We start from the raw sequence: 16,126 nt of genomic DNA, 5'->3' as shown, positions 1-16,126 counted from the left end.
GTCCACATAAGACACTTCAAAATATAACAACAATATATACAATGCAAATCTGATCTATGTTGAAACTTTTTTTTTTTAGTTTTTTTTAATTTTATTTTTGTTACAGATGTTTCTCCTTTTTCACCCATTGACACCCTCCTCCCCATCCCCCCCCCCCCCGCCCCGTCCCCGGCTTTGATGTCCATGTCCATTGGTTATGCATACATGCATATAAGTTCTGTGGTTTATCTCTTCCCAACCCCCACCACGCCCTCTTCTGAGGGTTGTCAGTCTGTACCCTACTTCCGTGTTTCTGAGTCTACCCTATTCCTCAGACTGTTATATTCATTATATTCCATATATAAGTGAGATCATGTGGTATTTGTCTTTTTCTGCTTGGCTTGTTTCACTTAGGATAATACTTTCCAGGTCCCTCCATGTCGTCTCAAAGGATAAGAGATCTTTCTTTCTTACATCTGCATAGTATTCCATTGTGTATATATACCACTGCGTTTTTATCCATTCGTCTACTGATGGATGCTTGGGCTGTTTCCAGATCTTAGCTATTGTAAATAGTGCTGCTATGAACATGGGGGTACATATATTCTTTCTCATTGGTGTTTCAGGCTTCTTAGGGTATATTCCTAGAAGTGGGATGACTGGGTCAAATGAAAATTCAATTTTTAATTTTTTGAGGTAACATCATAGTGTTCTACACAGTGGCTGCACCAGTCTGCATTCCCACCAGCAGTGTACTAGTGTCCCCTTTTCTCCACACCCTCGCCAACACTTGTTGTTTCATGATTTGTTGATGGCGGCCATTCTGACAGGTGTGAGGTAATACCTCATTGTTGTTTTAATTTGCACCTCTCTGATGATTAGTGATGTTGAGCATTTCTTCATATGTCTCCTGGCCATTTGTATGTCCTGTTTGGAGAGGTGTCTATTCTGCTCCTCTGCCCATTTTTTAATTGGGTTCTTTGTCTTCCTTTTGTTGAGTTGTATGAGTTCTCTATATATTTTGGAAATTAACCCCTTATCTGATGTATCATTGGCAATGATGTTCTCCCATGCAGTGGGTTGCCTTTCCATTTTGATGGTTGTTTCTTTTGCTGTGCAGAAGCTTTTTAGTTTGATGTAGTCCCACGTGTTCATTTTCTCTTTTGTTTCTGTTGCCTTTGGTGATGTACCAGTAAAAATTCTGCTGCATATGATGTCTGAAATTTTGTTGCCTATATTTTCTTCTAGAATTTTTATGGATTCACAGGTTACATTGAAGTCTTTTATCCATTTTGAGTTTATTCTTGTGTATGGTGTAAGTTGATGGTTTAGTTTCATTTTTTTGCATGTAGCTGTCCAATTTTTCCAACACCATTTATTAAAGAGGCTGTCTTTACTCCACTGTATGCTCTTGCCACCTTTGTCAAATATTAATTGAGCATATTGCCTTAGGTCCATTTCTGGGTTCTCTATTGCATTCCACTGGTCTATATGCCTGTTCTTGTGCCAGTACCAGGCTGTTTTGATTACAGTGGCTTTGTAGTATAATCTGATGTCTGGTATTGTGATCCCACCTACTTTGTCCTTCTTTTTCAAAATTGCTGTAGCTATTCGGGGTTTTTTTTGATTCCATATGAACTTTTGAAGTATTTGTTCTAGTTCTGTGAAATATGCCATTGGCATTTTGATGGGGATTGCATTGAATCTATAGATTGCTTTGGGTAATATGGACATTTTAATGATGTTAATTCTCCCAATCCATGAATAAGGTATGTGCTTCCACTTTTTTATATGTTCCTCTGTTTCTTTTTTTAATGTCCTGTATTTTTCTGCAAATAGGTCCTTTACTTCTTTGGTTAAGTTTATTCCTATTCCTAGGTATCTTAATTTTTTTGCCGTGATGGTAAATGGGATTGTTTTTTCAGTTTCGCTTTCTGAGAGTTCATCATTGGTGTATACGAATGTCATCGATTTCTTGACGTTAATTTTGTATCCTGCTACTTTGCCAAATTCATTTATTAAGTCTAATAGATTTTTGATGGAGTCTTTAGGGTTTTCTATGTATAATATCATGTCATCTGCAAATAATGACAGTTTCACATCCTCTTTTCCAATTTGGATCCCTTTTATTTTTTCTTCCTGTCTGATTGCTGTGGCTAAGACTTCCAGTACTATATTAAATAAGAGTGGCAAAAGTGGGCATCCTTGTCTTATTCCTGTTCTTAAGGGAAATGTTTTTAGTTTCTGTCCATTGAGTATGATGTTGGCAGTAGGTCTTTCATATATGGCCTTTATTATGTCGAGATATGATCCCTCTATTCCCACATTGCTGAGCGTTTTTATCAGAAATGGATGCTGGATTTTGTTAAATGCTTTTTCAGCATCTACTGATATGATCATGTGGTTTTTATTCTTCATTTTGTTTGTGTGGTGTATCACATTTATTGATTTGCGAATATTGTACCAGCCTTGCATCCCTGGAATGAATCCCACTTGGTCATGGTGAACAATTTTTTTGATGTATTGCTGGATCCGATTTGCTAGTATTTTGTTCAGGATTTTGGCGTCTATGTTCATCAGATATGTTGGCCTGTAGTTTTCTTTATTTGTAGTGTCTTTTTCTGGTTTTAAAATTAGAATTATGCTGGCCTCATAGAACGAGTTTGGAAGTCTTCCTTCTTCTGGAATTTTTTTAAACAGTTTGAGGAGAATGGGCGTTAGTTCTTTTTGAATGTTTGGTAAAACTCCCCTGTGAAGCCATCCAGGCCTGGGCTTTTGTTTGCTGGAAGAGTCTTGATTACCTCTTCAATTTCCTTAGTTGTTATTGGTCTGTTCAAGTTTTCTCTCTCTTCCCAGTCCAGTTTTGGGAGACTGTGTGTTTCTAGAAATTTGTCCATTTCGCTTAGACTGTCGAATTTGTTGCCATATAGTTGTTCACGGTAGCTGTTAACGATCTTTTGTATTTCTGTGGTGTTGGTTGTTGCTTCTCCTCTTTCATTTCTGATTTTGTGTATTTGGGTTCTCTCTCTTTGTTTCTTGGTGAGTCTAGCTAAGGGTCCATCAATCTTGTTTATCTTTTCGAAAAACCAGCTCTCTGTTTCATTGATCCTTTGAATTTTTTTTTTTTTTTTTTGGTCTCTGTGTCATTTATTTCTGCTCTGATCTTTACTATTTCCTTCCTTCTACTTGCTCTGAGGTTTTCTTTTTGTTTGCTTTCTAATTCTTTAAGTTGTGAGGTTAGACAGTCAATTAGAATTTTTTTTTGTTTCTTGAGGTAGGCCTGTAGTGCTGAAACATTTTTTTAAGTTATCTTCCTGACCAGAGATAACAGAAGCAGAATATCTCTTTCTAGTTCCCAGACAGCTTTTTTATATAAAATCTTTTCATGCCACCCATAGAACAATACAGAAAGACAAGTGGAATGTCTACACTTCTTCTCTGTAGCTGGGCATTATGCCTCTTCCATGTTGACGATCGGTTTCTGATTTAAGAGATCCTATACATAGCTCAAGAGGTCAAGTACCCAAAAGCAAGACTCAACATCAGATACATCTAGAAATGTGATGTGCACTTTCCAATTGATCTCAAAGTGGAAATGCTCCAGTCATCTGTATAAATTTTAGAGAAAAAATGCCCAAGAAAGGGGCCGATAAACCTGACCATTTTTATACTAGATTTGATGACAAGTGGAAAGTTGTGAAAAAAAATTGTGATAGGCAAAAGGATATGAGCTCTGGGTAGTGAACTGGGGGAAGCTTTCCAAGGCCTGATCCTTCAGATTCCTCTCAGCGTTCCTCTATCTGTGGAGATAAGGATACTTTTTCCTTCGGGTATAGGGAAGGCACCTCTCAGGTGAGGATCTCGTGATCTGCTTTAGGAAACAGGGGGAGGTCAGAAAGTCCTTTTTCCTATACTTGCCATCTCCCAAATTTTTTCAACTCAAAATATTCAATATGCCAAGATGCCATATTCTGGGATAGCCTGCCCTGAACCCTGTGAGCATTACCCTTCAATAGCAAAGAGATGGGAATCATAGTATGAAAAAGCATTTGAGCTAAGAGCCTTGAGTGGTGATGAGAAAAAGGAAGAGGTCAGGGAGAAAGTACAACAGAGTAGACACCTCCTCGAGGCTAATAAAGACCACCAGAAATGTCTGAAGCCTGGTGCTTGGGGTAAGGTTGAAGTAAGCCACTACTCTGTGTGATTATGCATGTATTTGTGGGATTTCATGACTCCAGGGGAGGACCAGGTATGCACCTCATGCACCAGTCAAGTAGTGAGAGAGATAATCCCAAAAAAGTGGTTCATTGGGAAAGTTAAATTACTTGTATTTTGTTGCTTATGTTGGTTTTATATATGTGAGATGTCATCATCTCTGCAGGGTCAGGGCCTCTAAAAGTCTTAATTCACTCTATAATTACACATATTTGCATAAACAATTTTTGTACTTCTGGGAATCTAAATAAAAAAAGCATACAGAGGAGTACGTGAGATGTCACAATAAAGCAGTGATTTTCAACCTTTTTCATCTCATGGCACACAAACTAATTATTAAAATTCTGTGGTGCAACAAGAAATATATATATTTTTGCTGATCTGACAAAAAATAGATATAATTTTGATTCATTCATACCAGACAGCTATTATTGTGTTGTCTATTGTCATTTTTTTTTTATTTGACAATCTAAGGGAAAAGAGATCAGTGCTCTGACTAAATCAATAATCAGGCATTGCATATTGTAAAAATTCTTGTGGCACACTAGTTAAAAATCACTGCTATAAAGTAAAGAAACGGACTGTTGTAAACGGCTTGTGAAAGCTGTCCCAGTATTTCCCAGTGGCACTTTGGATATCTATGGGTACACATGTGAATAAAGGCTTGAGCTGATTCCTTATGTAATTAGCTCTGTGTGCATGTGTGTTCAGGTAAATGTTTGTGGAAGTATGTATACTACAAGAGAGGAAGAAATGTTCCTCTATCCTCCTAGGTTCTTCTGGATGGTCTAAGAACTGAATTGACATGAGACAGATTAATTGGAAAAAAATAACCAAATTTACTTATGTATGTATGGGACTTTCATAACAATATGGGGTCCAAAGATAAATAGGGCAGTGGAAGCTTATCATAAAGAGAAGGGGGTAGTGGTTTAGGACTTCAAAGAGGAGGAAGACAATTTACCTGGAGATGGAAAAGCAAACGTTTGGTAAACAAATGCTTGCCGGGCCATGCAAACACAATAGGACACAGAGTCGACTCCCCAACCACACCTACTTCATATGACACTGTAGTGTTCTTTGTTGATAGCTCCTTTCCTGGAACAGACCCTCTAAATTCTTTTAGGCAGTAAGGGGGAAGATCAAAGTTTCTTCGTTGAGTCTTTTGTTTCCTAAAAATAAAATAATCCTCATGCCACACTGGCACATTTTGGAGTGGCACATTTTACTTCCCAAAAGTACACAAGACATTGGTAAGTAAAGGTTCCCAAATGGTATCTTAATCTAAAAAACATTGGCTTAGAAGTGAAACAGATTGAAACATTCTATAAAAAGAATAAGAAACAGAAAGGAAATTGAGTCAGAGGAAGGAAAAGGCCAACATCTTATTGAAGAGGCACAACTGCCATAAATCGAAAATAGATGTTTACCACCAGTTATAAATGTTTGCTATGCTATGTGATGTTCAAAAATTACCAACTCAATAATATGGCTTAAAACAGTATTTACGATTTCTGGTCAAGATGGTGGCGTAGGTAAACGCGGGATCACCTCCTCCCACAACCACATCAAAGTTACAACTAAACTACAGAACAACCATCATTCAAAACCACCTGAAGTCATGCTGGGTAGAAGTCCTACAACTACGGAATTAAAGAAGCAGCCACATCCAGACTGGTAGGAAGGGTAAAGGCAGGACAGGCTGGTCCCACACCCACGTGTGGCGAATAAAATTCAGGAGGACACTTCAGCTGGGAAGGTCCTCCCTGAGGACCGAGGGGCCCCCATCCTACACCAGGCCCCAGCTCAGGGTTCCAGTTCCAGGAAGAGAATCCCCATAACTTCTGGCTGGAAAAACCAGCAGGAACTGAGGCTCAGGGAGGCTGAGGCGGCTGGAGCCCCAGGCAGCTCCTCTTAAAGGGCCCACGCACGGACTTACTTGGACTTGCTCCTTCTGGGCTCCAGTGTTGGGGAGGCAGGTTGAGGGGCAGCAGAGACATATGGGGAAGCACTGAGTTGTTTGGCATCGGAGCGAGGGCTGGAGAGGCGGCTTTCTCCTGGACGGACATGCTGTCAGAGGCCTTTGTTCCTTTGGTGAGCCCTTCCCTGGGGCAGCAGACAGCAGCCATACCTGGGACTCCAGCAACCTGGCTGACACTGGTAGCCCCGCCCTGGTGATTCCCTGAGGCCCCGCCCCACCCAACTTTCAGGCCCACCCAAGCTGTTGCCAGTGGCTTTACCATAGGATTGGCCTGTCTTCACATTTTCCTAAATTCTTTCAAACAAGCAGCATCTGGTCTCAGATAGCCCCTTACCTCTCGTTAAGTAATACACAGAAACAAACACAGGGAGGCAGCCAAAATGAGGAGACAAAGAAACAGATTCCAAATGAAAGAACAGAACACAACTCCAGGAAAAGAACTAAGCGAAATGGAGATAAGTAACCTAACAGATGCAGAGTTCAAAACACTGCTTGTAAGGATGCTCAATGAACTTAGTGAGAACCTCAGTGAACTTAGTGAGGGCCTCAAGAGCATAAAAAGGGACCAGTCAGAAATGAAGGAGGCACTAACTGAAATAAAGAATAATTTACACAGATTCAATAGTAGAGTAGGTAAAGCCAAGAAGCAAACCATCAATTTGGAATATAAGGAAGCAAAAAACACTCAATCAGAACAGCACAAAGAAAAAAAAAATCCAAAAAACGAGGATAGTGTAAGGAGCCTCTGGGGCAACTTCAAGCGTAACAACATTCACATCTTGAGGGTGCCAGAAGGAGAAGAGAGAGAACTAGAAATTGAAAACCTATTTGAAACAATAATGGCAGGAAAATGCCCTAACTTGGTGAAAGAAACAGACATACAAGTCTAGGAAGTACAGAGAGTCCCAAACAAGATGAACCCAAGAGGCCCACACCAAGACTCATCATCATCAAAATGCAAAAGGTTCAAGACAAAGAGAGAATCTTAAAAGCAGTTAGTTACCTACAAGGGGTTTCCCATAAGATTTCTCAAAAGAAACTTTGCAGGCCAGAAGGGAGTGGCAAGAAATATTCAGAGTGATGAAAAGCAAGAACCTACATCCAGCATTACTCTATCCTGCAAACCTGTCATTTAGACTCGATGGCCATATAAAGAGTTTCCCAGACAAGGAAAAGCTAAAGGAGTTCATCACCACCAAACCATTATTATATGAAATGTTGAAGGGCCTTCTTAAAGAAAAAGATTAAAAAATATGAACAAACAAAATGGTAATGAATACATATCTATTGACAACTGAATCTACAAACAAAATGAACAGCAGAACAGAAGCGTTCTCATAGATACAGAGAACATTTTGTTGGTTGCCAGATGGAAGGGGGGTTGGGGGAACGGGTGAAAAAGGTGAAGGGATTAAGAAGTACAAATTGGTTGTTAGACTGACAAACCTCAAAAGGAAGGGGGGTGAAGGGTTGGAAGATATAAACCAAAGAACTTATATGTATATATGCATAACCAATGGACACAGACAACAGTGTGGGGAAAGTCAGGAGGGGGGCGGGAGTGGGAAGGAGGAGGTCAATAGGGGAAAAAATGAGGAACATCTGTAATACATTCAACAATAAAGATAAATTTAAGCCCTGGCCGGTTTGGCTCAGCAGTTAGAGCATCAGCCTGTGGTCCCGAGAGACCCGGGTTCGGTTCCCGCTAAGGGCATGTACCTCGGTTGCAGTTTGTCCCCAGCCCTGGTCGGTCGTGCGGGTGGCAGCCACTCGATGTGTCCCTTTCACATCGATGTTTCTCTCTCTCTCTCTCTCCTCCTCTCTCTCCCTCCCACTGTACCTGAACAAAAAATGTCCTCGGGTGAGGATTAAAAATAAATAAATAAATAAATAAATTTAAAAATGATTTTTTTAAATAAATAAAACAGTATTTACTAACCCTGAGTGGGTTTAGACATTTATCATTCACATGTGAAAGAAGTTTAGGACAGGATTAAGAAAAACTTACTGATAAATACAGTTTCTAGTTTATAGACATAATTTTTAATATTTTCACTAACCTACACTATTATAAAATAGTGCATTATATTATAGAAAGAAGCAAAATCTTAGGGAAATGATTACCAATGTATCCTTTCTTGTTAATAGGGAAAAGTGAATTCTACTCTCTGAAGAGAAATACAAGAAAACTTCATTTTGACTGACTTTGCCAATATAAAAATGAAGAAATATAACGTGACATAGTTGAAATGCTGCTTCTCCTTTGTTAAGCAGGATATAAAACGTGCTCTAAACCCAGCAGGGGAAACTGATGGACTTCATAATCCCATCTGTTTCCCCCATTTAAAATTTGTGTATCATATTAGTTTATTTTACTTTACACTTTAGATATGTTTCCAGTATGTTGCAGACAGAATTTTAAAATCTAAGTGCTAAAACCTATATTTACTGGATGATTATTACTTTAAAAAATTCTATTGGGAATCTTTTTGTATGTTGTTCTTAAATTTTATTTTATTATTTTTAAACCACTTTATTGAGGTATGATTGACTTACAAAAAGTTATATATATTTAATGTATACGACTTAAGTTTGTATCATGAAACCATCATCACAATCTGTGTGCTGTCATAAACTTAGCCATCACATCTAAAAGTGTCCTCTGACCCTCTTATTTATTTACATTATTATTTGTGATAAAAACACAACATAAGATCTACCCACTTGGCTAATTTTAAGCATACAATATAGCATCATTAACTATATTGTGAATCATTTGTAAAATAAGGAATTATCCCTTTAAAATTGCTTTTAAAATGTTTCTTTATTATAAAGTGCTTAATTAGAAGGGCTCCTATAATTCCACACCTCTTTCACATAGCTTTATGATTTCCACAATCCTAAAAATGGCTCCAGGAGGTAGTTCAATCTGATATTATAGGAACTCTTTCTTTCTTCTCAAATAAAGTCTTCATTTTACTAATTCTATCAAAGGGAGGCTTCTGGTCTCTCTGATGATTTTCATTAACACATCAACAATTATTTTTACATCAGTGACATTTTTTATGGTGATGATAGTTTATCAATAGATTAAGAAAACATCATAATCTAACACATTCCAGTAAATAATCAGGACAAGATTAATGGTTATGTTTAATTAAAGCCATCTGTTTGCTGAAGCAGCTTGCTTGTTTTCTTCATTTCATTTTGAATTCCAATAAATTGTGAATGCCTTGAAGCACACTTGAGCCAGGCTGAGTGAACGTAATTCTTTGGGAGTAATATTTACCTTTTTTGAGAATGTTAACCAATATCCACATGGTTGGAAGAGGGAAAGTACAGTCAACTGACAGGCTGTTTTGTTGGCTTGATGGCTACCAACAGGTCTGTCTTTTAGTGTCTCCCCAAGCCCCAGCTAAAAGAAATGACAAATGTTTTCTTGGCATGCAGGGATCATCACAGAATGATGGAACCCAGGTGGCTAAATTTGCTGGTCTTACGGATCATATTTTACCCTCGTCCCCAAAACATGTCGAGTCAACCACCATAAAAACTGCATAATTACCTAAAAATAAGATAGACAGTTCCTGCCTTGGTGACCATTAAACCTAATAATTGGAGTAAAATACAAGTTGGAGGGAGCAAAAAAGATTGCATTCCATCTTTTGAGGACTCTCCTGATAAGTGAGTGTGTGCACTCAAAAAGACTAGAAGGACATTGAAAAACATGAACAATGACTATCTCTAGAAGTGAAATTAAGGGATTTTGATTCCCTTCATAAACTTGTTTATTATTTGTCATTTTAAAATGTTCCTCATAATCTTTTATTACCATCTCAATAATAAAAGAAAAAAATGTGTTTTATTATTAAGCTGAAATTACATCACTCTCTGACTAATATTTTGGTGAAAAATCTAGACAGTAAATAAGAGACTAAAATTTATACAACTTTAACCCTGGCTGGTTTGGCGCACCTGTTAAAGCATCAACCCGCAGACCAGAGAGTCCCAGGTTCAGTTCCCCCTAAGGGCACGTACCTCGGTTGCAGTTTGTCCCTGGCCCCAGTTGGGGTCATGTGGGTGGCAACCAGTCGATGTGTCTCTCACATTGATGTTTCTCTCTCTCTTCCTCCCTTTCTTCTTTCCATTCCATCTGAAGATAAATGCAAAAAATGTCCTCGGGTGAGGATAAAAAAATTAAATAAATAAATAAATAAATAAAATTTATACAACCTGAATTTGAAGATTTGTACCTTTATTCACAATCTCAAATAAGGGCATACAACATTTATCTGAGTAAGTCATATTCTATACAGTTATGCTAGTGATGAAATCTCATTCAAATAAACTCTCCATCATGGAGTGGCAAGAACACAAGAATTTTCGTTTTAAAATAGAGCCTCTGGCCCTGGCCAGTTTGGCTCAGCGGCTAGAGCGTCGGCCTGCGGTCCAGAGAGACCCGGGTTCGGTTCCTGCTAAGGGCATGTACTTTGGTTGCAGTTTGTCCCCGGCCCTGGTTGGTCGTGCGGGTGGCGGCCACTCGATGTGTCCCTTTCATGTCGATGTTTCTCTCTCTCTCTCTTCCTCTCTCTCCCTCCCACTCTATCTGTACAAAAAATGGAAAAATGTCCTCGGGTGAGGATAAAAAAAAAAAAAATAGATCCTCTGGCCCTGGCCTGTTTGGCTCAGGGTTAGAGCGTCGCTCTGAGGACCAGAGAATCCCAGGTTTAATTCCTCCTAAGGGCACGTACCCTGGTTGCAGTTTGTCCCGAGTCCCAGTTAGGGTCATGTGGGTGGCAACCAGTCAATGTGTCTCTCTCTGGACCGCAGGTCAACGCTCTAACCGCTGAGCCAAACCGGCCAGGGCTCAATGTGTCTCTCTCACATCGATGTTTCTCTCTCTCCCTCCCACTCTATCTGAAGATGGATGGAAGAATGTCCTCGGGTGAAGATAAAAATAATAATAATAAAATAAAATAGACCCTCTGCCCAGCCAGTATGGCTCAGTGATTGAGCATCAACCCATGCACCAAGAGGTCTCTGGTTTGATTCCCAGTCAGGGCACATGCCCAGGTCAGGGGCCCAATTCCCAGTGGGGGGCAGGCAGGAGGCAGCCAATCGATGTTCTCTCTCATCGATGTTTCTATATCTCTCTCCCTCTCCCTTTGTCTCTCTCTGTAATATCAATAAAGAGAAAAAGGTTTTTTTTAATAAATAAAATAGACCTTCTTACACAGAGAACAATTGATCTGGAGGTTATTACCTATTGAGCAACCTTAAATAATCAGAATAGAGCCAAGTATCCTGAAAATCCAAAAAGGCCTATGAATAGTCCAAATAAATAGAAGATAAAAATATCTTGCTCATGAAAGAGAACCACTTGGGCCTTACCTCAGGCACATTTTTTTTTTGCTTTAGATAAATGGAACAGAGTCCCAGTACACAGAGAAAGACTGGGTCTAATTTACCAGTCTGGAAGGGTATTTTGGGGTGGCTACACAGGTGCTCCATGTTTCTAGGGCCATCTGAGATCTGTCAGCAGCCATCAGTGGGACCTCTCAGCTACAGGGAAGTAGGAACCCCATCAGCACTTCAGGTTTAGTGCAAATGGAAAAGGTCAGATACAGACTCTAACAAGAATAGGGGCTGGATGGCAGCGCCTGACAGTCCTGATGAGAGGTGAAATCCCTGGAAGAACAGAGCAAAACAGAACAAGTAAAACAAAATCTTCATCACTTATGCTGTGCCAGACGAAGAGAACTCCAGGCCGCATTTTGGGATGTCACACAAACACGATGGAGGCCGACAGGAAAGAAGCATTTTCCTGTCTTCCTCTTTCACTTACCCTTTGGCCCATAACAAAGGACCCCAAAACTTCAAATAACAAACCTTTATTTGTTCACAGTTCTGCTGTTTGGGCTGGGGTCAGGCCGTTTTTCTCCTGGTCTCCATTAGGGTGAAAGGCTGCTGCAGTTAGTTGATAGCTTAGCTGAGGGCTAGCGGGCACTGGCTGGTCTGGGATGTTCTGACTCAGGTGTCTGGAGCATCAGCTGGGACACCTGTGCCTCTCTCCCCATGTTGTCTCTCATCCTCAAAGAGGCCAGCCCATGCTTGTTCCCAAGGCAGCAGTGTTTCAAGAGAGCAACAGCAAGGTTGCAAGACCTCGTGAGGCCCAGCCCCAGAGTTCAGACAGTGTCACTTCCGCAACATTCTGTTAGTCGAGGCAAGTTACAAGCGGCCTGGATACAAGTGATGGGGTAGAGACTCTGCTGTTGAAGGAGGACAGGGCTGGGGAACGTACAGCCCGGGGGCTGTAGAAGGCCCCAGAAATCATTTGGTCTGGCCCTGCCAAGGCTACCGCAGGTGGGACTCAAAATTCAATAAATCTAGGAGCTTTTTTCATAGCAACATAATTTTATGTTAAGTGAATCATAATAATAACATAAATTTTGAGGACAAGCAAGGAATGTCCATTATGGGATAAACAGGACACATACGAGTAGATGACAGGACAGACATGTATGCTTCTTGTCGGCTGCCCGCAGCCTGTCTGCTTGTATTGCGGTGACTCAGAGGACAGTCAGTGCCAGGCAGGCTGGGAGTGTACACATTTTGAAATGTTAACACACAGTGGTGAAACTACAGTGATGCAATAATGATGAGATGAGATGCAATGAGATGGAATCTTCGAGAGGCCTCACCTTGCCTCCGAAGATTGATGACGATGTTGTGGACTTCTCGTCAACACAGATAACTCCAATCCAACCTTTATCCACACTTCCACGATCAACAATCCTCGCAAAAACTGAATCTCAGATGAAGATTAAGGAAAGTACAGTACACAGAAAAGACCTCAAGAGTCGATGATACCAACATTGGATATGTTTCAAATCCAAGATGCAGGATTAGAACAGCGATCAAAGCAAAATAATCGTGTCGCTGGTGACACACACACTGGATAGTTATTAAAACTGAAGTGGTGTGACATCCTACAATGGCGCCTACACAGAAAACAAAAGTTGATGCAGATGTGTCTGTCGATCTTTCCAAGAGAAATGAACAAATGATTTTTCGTTGTCGTTGAAGTCAAAGGCAAACCTGTGTGCCTAGTTTGTGGCCATGTGTTAGCAGTAATGAAAAAAGCCAATCTGCAGCGTCATTACAGCTCAAAACACGCTAAACTCAATGAATTGGGAGGCCAAATGTATCTGGATAAAATCAATGCACTTCAGCGGAGTTTGGAATCACAACAAGCCACTTTCACTAGGCCTCGCTGTGACAGACACAACTTCTTCAGACAAGTTGTGTGGTAAGTGAGCTAAACGCAAAGGAGCTGAGGCCTCGTGCAGAGGGAGAGTCTGTGAGAGCTCGTGGCGGCTGCGGAGCTGTTAGCACCAAGTCAAATTGTCTCAGAGTGTTAGTTTGTGAGAACCGTCTCAGATCGGATCACTGACTTAGCACAAGATATTGAGAAAACACTGTTGGATTCTGCAGGAGATTTCCAGTTTTTCTCTCTGGCTTGTGATGAGACAATAGACGTAACAAATACTGCCCAACTGGCCATTTTTGTTCGTGGGATAACTGCAGAGTTTGACACACGAGAGGAACTGCTGTCACGGGAAGCCATCATGGCACTACCGGAGGTGAGGACCTGTTTGAGAGACTTGTTTCATGAGTGAAAAAACTGGAGCTAACATTTGAAAAGTTAAGTGGCCTTACTACAGATGGAGCTCCAGCTATGTCTGGCTTGCAAAAATGTTTATTTGCATTGGTCAAGAAAGAACTGAATTGTCCCAGTCTTGATCCAAGTGATTTAATTATATTCCTCTGCATCATACACCAAGAAGGTCTGGGTGCAGTTGTTGTGACTCAACAATGTGATGTCAACAGTAATGTCATGCACAAATTTTGTCAAAAGCAGAGGGTTTAACAGCGGCCAGTTTAAGGAGTTACTAAAGGACCTTGACTCTGAGTATGGTGATCTTGGTGGCTGAGTCAAGAGAACATACTCATGAGGTTTTCCGAACTGTGGGATGAAGTCAAGCAGTTCATGGAGATGAAGGGAAAACCTGTCAGGGAATTCAAGGATAGCAAATGACTGTGATTTAGCGTTCATGGAGGACATTGCCACATACCTCCCATAGCTGAATGTCAAGCTGCAGGGCTCCAACCAGCTTCTCAACTCCCTGCTTTCAAATGTAAAATCATTTGAAGCTAAATTAAGGCAGTGGAAAGTGCAACTTGAAAGGAACAACACAGTGTATTTCTCCACTATGGATGGACAAAAGCCTTCTACGACACTTGAATATGCTGATGAATGTGCAAAACTAATTGAGGCATTTAATGAAAAATTCAAGGACATGAAAAGTTAACAAATAAAATTAAACATCTTTGCTACACCATTCAATGTGGAACCAGCTGATGTTCCTGATAACCTACAACACAAAATCATTTAGCTACAAAGTGATGAGCTGAAAGTGAGGTACAGCAACCTCCCACTGCTTGAGTTCTATAAGCATTCCGTAAGCCACGATAAATTTCCCGCTTTGAGGAGACATGCATTGAAATAGGCATCTGTGTTCAGAACAACTTACTGTTGCAAGCAGTTCTTTTCAATACTTACCATCGGGACCACTTTCCAGCCCTCTGCTTCGGTCCCCTGCCACCCTCCACGTTCCAGCATGCCTGGTTCAACCCCCAGAGGCACTAATGTGGGCTCCTCAGGAAGCTCTCCCAGTAAGCAGTGGACATCTGGGTGGCGGGTTCCACGGTCCGGCAGAGGAAAAACACCAGCTGCAGAACAAGGAGCACAGAACAAGGAGCATAGGCTGCAGGACCTCAGCAGGCACTGGGGGGATGTGGCGATTCTCCATAGAAGATTCGACTGGCCTCAAAGTTTGCCCTGTTCCAGTATTGGTTTTGAGTCTTCTGGTCATCACTTCTGTATTTATGTTGCCCATTTGGGGCAAGTACACTCATTCATAGATTTGGCTATATCTGTCTGTCATCTGAAAAAGGAAAAAATAAAAAACAAAATTTTTCTTGTACCAAAAGCACAGTGATTGTCTGTTCAGGAGAAAGACATTTTCTGTAAGCTTACTGTTTTACAGGGAACTTCATGAGAATTGATTTTAAGGAATCAATTTTTTTCTATGGCTAACAAACTTTTTTACTCATTTAAAAAACTAAAAAAAAAAGTTTACCATTGCAAAGAGTCAACTGTGCTCCAGACTGACCAACGCAAACCTGGAAAAGCAGTCTCAAGTAGCAGCAGCATCAAGAGCAGCTAGTACTACGTGTCTCACCAAGAGAAGCAGCTCCAGCCATCACACTAGGGTGAGTTCAGTCAATGTTTGACCAGATATAGCAGGCTCATTTTTAAGTTGATAATTTTGTATGGCTCCTGAATGATGTAATAAATATCCAATGGCCCTTGGCAGAAAAAATGTTTCCCACCCCTGATGTAGGGAACACCAGAATTACATTGCAGAGGGATTGTGGACACAACAGGCATGGTTCACTGAGGTGGAGGAGGGTATGGGGTGATGAAAAAAACAAAATAAAGAGAAAAAAATTACCTTGTTGTAAAGCTGTTTTTATTTTATCTTGTTTGTCTTATAACCTTTTTTGATAACCCTCTTTTCCCCTTGGCCCACAACCTGGGAAGCACATATGTGCTAATAAGCTTGATTTACTGGCTTTCTAACCCATAGCAGGTTAAAAGGAGCAAACAGGAGAGGAGTGAAAAAACTACTGCTTCTCAGTTCTCTGACAAAGCAAAAGTAATGATAGAAAGCATAACAAAAAGGAAGAATCAGAAAAGCTATAAAAAGCAAATTCAAGAGTTCAACAAAGTGTTAACAGTCTGGGGTCATGTACTGTAGGGACAGAATATCTTTTATCACACCTCAACTGTGTTTATAATAACTAAGACTTCAGAAATCTTTAATG

At 40.4% G+C, this 16,126-nt stretch overlaps 1 pseudogene; it reads left to right on the top strand.

Annotated features, from left to right (window-relative positions):
• Nucleotides 1-14,856: 14,856 nt before the first annotated feature.
• On the top strand, nt 14,857-15,160 carry LOC118623204 (annotated as a pseudogene).
• Nucleotides 15,161-16,126: the final 966 nt, after the last annotated feature.

The sequence above is a fragment of the Molossus molossus genome, unplaced genomic scaffold (genome assembly GCF_014108415.1).
Source record: "Molossus molossus isolate mMolMol1 unplaced genomic scaffold, mMolMol1.p scaffold_m16_p_1, whole genome shotgun sequence".
NCBI classification, from domain to species: Eukaryota; Metazoa; Chordata; class Mammalia; order Chiroptera; family Molossidae; genus Molossus; species Molossus molossus.
This window is presented reverse-complemented; position numbering and strand designations above follow the sequence as displayed.